This window comes from Elephas maximus, chromosome 12 (genome assembly GCF_024166365.1).
Source record: "Elephas maximus indicus isolate mEleMax1 chromosome 12, mEleMax1 primary haplotype, whole genome shotgun sequence".
Classification (NCBI taxonomy): Eukaryota; Metazoa; Chordata; class Mammalia; order Proboscidea; family Elephantidae; genus Elephas; species Elephas maximus.
This window is the reverse complement of record NC_064830.1, coordinates 74,534,466-74,540,145: the sequence shown is the minus strand read 5'-3', so window position 1 is coordinate 74,540,145 and position 5,680 is coordinate 74,534,466. Positions and strand designations below refer to the sequence as shown.

Sequence of the window (5,680 nt, the reverse complement as noted above, 5' to 3'; positions counted from 1 at the left end):
AGGGCCAGACACTTATTTTACATAGGTTAAATATTATGCATTAGCCAAATCAAACTATTCCACCACTCTGTTGGAGGGGGAAAAAATCCATACCCATGTAACTACTTCACTCGACAGGATTTGTCTATCAACAATAAGCTTAAACAACTTTCACCTATAAAGTATCTAACTGGCTTTTTAAAATGGAAAAGTCATATAGTTAAAATCTTGAATCAAGTATAATTTGAACCTAATGAACCATGCATCACTGCAGGAGCAAGCGTTAATGAACCAATGTGCTCTGAATTTGTTCAAGTACTGATATTTTTCTATATAAAGATTTAGCATATATAACAGCTATCATGAGAATTGAAAAAAGATTTTTCCCAAAAAATGAAAATATTAAAACTAAGTTAAAATACATAAAGGAGTTAGTATTCCTCACAGCATAAAATTTGACAAATCAAGTTTACATGTCTCAGCTGACCATGTGTGAAAATGCAAAGCAGGTATTAAAACCAATATTATGTCCATATTTAAAATCACTTTGGAATTAAGGGAACATCTAAATCCTTAATTAAAAAAAAACAAATGAAGTGAAAGCTTTAAACTGGTACACACTGTTCTCACCTATAGTTCAAGTTTGGAAATGCTTATTTGCAAGCAGCAATACAAAAGTATTTATGAAGAATGCAAAATCTCTAAAAATTATGAAAACGTCCCTGTTACCAATACATTTCTAAATACAAAACTGACTACCATATTTGTTACTTCTGTGTAGCAAGAGAAGTTCATTTTCAAAACAGATAAAATTTAGTCTTTAGGTGTGAATGGTATGAATGAGTCTTTTTTTTTTTTTTAATTTCTTAGTTGTTTGGGATCCTTAAGCATGCAAAGCCTCAGAGAGGAGGGTCTACGAAGGAACCAGGGTTGTCTTATAGCATCCAGTTAGGCCAGAGCTGGGAATGCCTCTGGGTCATCTACATCAGGGGCAGAAGCACTTGACTTGTCAGTCCTGCTGCCACGATTGGGACGTTCACCATGCCCACGTCCACCTCTTCCTGCCACCATGTCCTGGACGGCCAAGGTCTCCAAGGTTGATCTCCAGCTGGGACGTTATATCATTTGCTGGCTTCCGGAAATGATGATCCATGACCGAATCTTCAGCACGAGCTTCTTCGCTCTTTGACTTGTGAAGAACAAATCCCTTCTTCCACTGCCCATCAGCACCTTCATTTGGTTTTCGGATATTAAATTCTACTTTTGCCCGGTCCTTATCTTGAATAGCCTTCCACTCATCCAATGTCATCTCTTTTGGACCCTCTTTTTTTTACCTTTGACTTCGTTCTCCTTATTCTCAGTGTCTGCCACTGGATGTTCTTCACCTTCAGGTGCTTCTTCAGTCACATTCGAATGATCCAAGTCAGTTAATTCATCTTCGATAGTCTCCAGTTGTGAGATTTGCTACCTCCCTGTTTCTCTTCCTGTTTCAGGCCAGATCTATCACTTCCACTATGCCTATCAAATTCACAATTGCCACGAGAATCAAATCCATCTCCTCGGCCCATTCCATGTCCACGGCCTCCTCGACCTCTTCCAGGACCACCACGGCCCCGAATAGGCCAATCAATGATTGGTCTATCAAATGAAAATTCTCCTCCTTTACCCTTTTCTTCAAGTGGTTTTTCAAATCGTCTTTCCCGAGGTAGTCACCTTTCTGGTCTTCTATCAATTATTTTCCCTTCACCCTGAAGTTGCTGATCAGGTCTTCTTCCAACACGTCTAATTCCTTCTTTTTTAAGTGCCACGGGTGGCTGCATCTCCTCTTTCTTGTCAACCATGCCAGCACTGGGAGGCAGTGGGTTCTTGCGGTCTTTCTGGGACTCTTTATGCAGCTGTTTGCCTGCCTCATAGGAGTTGGTCTGGGCTGCGGCCTGAGCTGTGCTCTTGGCCCCAGGGCCCCCAACACTGCCCCCGCCGGCTTCTTTTTTCTTGTTCTCCACCACCTTCAACACCTCGACGGGATCCGATTCATCGTCAAATAACTGGTTGAATCGGTTGGTAACCACGCAGCCGAAGCCTTCCTGTAAGTGCCCAGGCATGATGGTGGCTGGGCGGCACGTTCATCCACAGATTGCAGTGGGCTGCGCTGTGCCAAGAGTGCCTGCTTCACCTCTTCCCACAAGATGGCCTTTGTTTTGTTTTGATATGCCCAAATGGGTTGCTTGAGTGAGCTAATTTGATGATTTTTGCCTTTGGAGCTCTGACATCCTTTCCCCAGATGGCTAGAGCTGTTATCAGGTATATCAGTCTAGGAGTCCATTCACTTTTCTTGTATGAATTCAGCTCAGGTGTCCAGGTAGCTGATCATCAATTGTGTGGTACAGGCTCTGTCCTATAGTCTTAGAGGGGCAGGGGTGATTGCTGTAGGAAATGGTATCTGGTTGGGGCAGGGGGTCACACTCTGAACAAGGCAGGGGGCTGAGAATCGTCCCCCATGTGTCTCTGAGGAAAGCATGTCCCTGTTTCCTAGAGCATACAGATAGGTGGGTTCTGCAGACAGACCATGGGCACCCAATGTTTTTGGTTGTAAGGACTGGGAGGTACCAGTTATCCTTGGACCCCTGTTGTGGGTGGCTGGGTGACCTGAGTGGAGCCACCAGTCCTTACGCCCATCATGTGGGTTGGGGAGGACCCTGTTTAATAGGCAAAGCGATGTCAAACATCAAACACCCATCTCTCCACTGCACAGCTGAAACGGTTTGAGTCTGCCAACAGGGGCCTATTTTCCTAAAATAGGCCCACACAGGTCCATGCAGAGGGGAAAGGTACTCAAAGTCCATGAACCATTTATGCCTGGACGGGAGATGCATCTGTCCTGAGCTCCCCCAGTTAGTGGAGCTGGCAAATTATCTTTTCCCCCAGTGTCAAGTTTATTCCATTTCCAAGGCTGGGAGGATGGCTCTAGGCACTCAACAGGGCCTATCTCGGCCCAAAGAAGTCAGCCACTGAAGCCGGCGTGGGAGTAGGCAGGGGTGGGGGTGTGGTGAAATCCATACAAGTACTTAGCTTTTGCCAAGAGCGCCATTCTTCTCTGCTTCCGGAGGTGTGACTAGGCTGTGTGGCTGGCTGCTTCTCCCTGAGGAAACTGTGGCCAAACACTACTGCCAGCCTGCCACCACCGCTCCCAGGAATGGTGCCTGAGGGCACTCCACGATGCAGGTCTGGTAAGTCCTCTCTGCTTCTGAACCATCTCTTCCTCACCCTACCCCTCAGTTTGTTTTCTTCCTCCCCCTGCCCCTCAGTTTGTTTTCTTCCTCCCCCGGCACCTCAGTTTGTTTTCTAAGTTTGCCTTTGATGCTCAGGGCACCTAGCTTGTCATAAATATACTCATTTCACTTGTTTTTTCGGGTCTTTGTTGTAAAGAGGGCCCACCAGAAGCGTCTGTCTATTCTGCCATCTTTGCTCCGCCTCCTGATGCTGATCTTCAGAGAGCTGGTGGAGGGGAAGGTGCCAGGTGATGACACCTGCATCTTTTTGTTACAGCTTTTATATTTTGAAGTGCTTTGGTCTGTTCTACAGGAACATTTTTAAAAAATTTAACTGTTTCTTCAACAGAATCAGAGGGCTGAGGAGAGACCTTCTTTGCCCAGGACGATTGGCCACACACTGCCCAATAAACTCCCTCCATCAGCACACATGGGGAGTGAGCCATGTACTCTACCAGGATGTCTTCCCAGGCCTTGGTTGGATCCTTCACCATACACTCCACCACGTCCTCCCAGGTGTGTTCCTTGACCTCAGTCAGACCCTCTACCAACTCCTCCCAGCTGTGTTCCTGGACCTCTGCAGACTCTGGACTTCCTCCTCCCAGATGTGCTGAGGACCTTGTTCAGACCTTCCCCCTCGTCTTCCCCACTGTGTTCCTGGACCTAGGCTAGACTCTCCTTCCACTCCTCCCAGCTGTGTTCCTGGATCTTGGCCATACCCTCTACCTTTTCCTCCCACCTGAGTTCCTGGACCTTGGCCAGACCCTCTCCCTCCTCCTCTGAGTTGTGTTCCTGGAACTTGGATAGCTATCCTGCTCTTCCTCCCAGCTGTGTTCCTGGACCTCAGTCAGTACCTCCACCTCTTCATCCCAACTGTGCTCCTAGAACTTGGAAAGACCCTCCACCTCCTCCCAGCTGTGCTCCTGGACCTAGGCCAGACCATCCATCTCTTCCTCTCAGCTGTGCCTGGACTTCTGCCAGACCCTTACCATTTCTCCTATCAGCTGTGCCCTAGGACCTTGGTCAAGCCCTACTCCTCCTCCCAACTGTGTTCCTAGAACTTGGAAGGACCCTCCACCTCCTCCCACCATCTGTGTTCCTGGACCTTGGACAGACCCTTCACCTCCTCCTTCCAGCTGTGTTCCTAGACTTCAGCCAGACCCACCTCCTCCTTCTCCCAATATTTTCCTCAACAAAGCCAGGCCCTCCCTTTCCTCCTCCCAACTGTGTTCCTAGAACTTGGACACACCCTGTCCCTATTCCTCCCAGCTATGTTCCCAGACCTTGGCCAGATCCTCCCCTACCTCCTCCTAGCTATGTTCCTGGACCTTGGCCAAAAACTCCCTTACCTCCTCCCAGCTTTGTTCCTAGACGTTGGACAAAACCTGCCTCTCCCCCTCCCCTTCCCAGCTGTGTTCCTGGACCTTGACCCAAACCTTCCCTGCCTCCACCCAGCTGTATTCCTGGATCTTAGCCAGCAAGTCCACCTCCTCATACCAGCTCTGTTCCTGGACCTTGGCCAAAACCTCCCCCACCTCCTCTCAGCTGTGTTCCTGGACCTTAACCATATAGTCCATCTTCTCCTCCCAGCTGTGTTACTGGACCTAGGCCACACCCTCCCCCTCCTCCTCCTAGCTGTCTTTCTGGACCTCTGCCAGACTCTTCCTCTTTACCCCCACAACTGTGTTCCTGGGCCTTGATTCCCCTCCCAAACACAGCTGGAGCCCCACTCCCTAATTTGCCCACAGGGAAGGGGCCCCCCTCCCCCACATGACTGGCATCACACTCTACCACATGACTGGTGCTCTACTTTGCTACCCAGCTCTTGTCCACGTTACCCATCCAACTGGCCATGTGGGTCTCATCAGCAGCCTCCTCCACATACTCCCAGGTCGAAATGTCCACGGCCTCAACCACCTTTATTCTTCCAGTCTCTGAAGAGCATTACAGAGTTGTCAGAGTCTCCTCTTCCAATACCTTGATCACTAGAGAAAATCAGTTATCAACCAAAATTCATAACATTTAAAGAAGAATCTTACAACTGCTATCTGGCATAACTTCATTAGATGTAAGATAAGTACACGACCAGTCTACACTGATATTTGTTTACTCAACAAAGCTTTATTGAGCACCTGCTATCTGGTATAACAAACAATACACTTGATCCTTGGCCACATGGACTTCAGATGCAAGAATCTGAAATAAGTGTGTGCAACAATTGTCAAAAGCTCTTCGGGCTGGAGTGGACATTAACCTGTCGCCATAGAGTCCATTCCGACTCATAGCAACCCCATAGGCCAGAGTAGAACTGTCCCATGGTGTTTCCAAGGAGTGTGGATTTGCACTGTCAACCTCTTGGTTAGCAGGTGATCTCTTCACCACTGTGCCAACACGGCTCCAGACAGGACATCAGGGCCCAAAAAAGTCACCTC

The 5,680-nt window shown here is 48.0% G+C and overlaps 1 pseudogene; it reads right to left on the bottom strand.

Moving 5' to 3' along the window:
• Positions 1-849: 849 nt before the first annotated feature.
• On the bottom strand, positions 850-2,111 carry LOC126086666 (plasminogen activator inhibitor 1 RNA-binding protein-like; annotated as a pseudogene).
• Between the last annotated feature and the right edge of the window lie 3,569 nt (positions 2,112-5,680).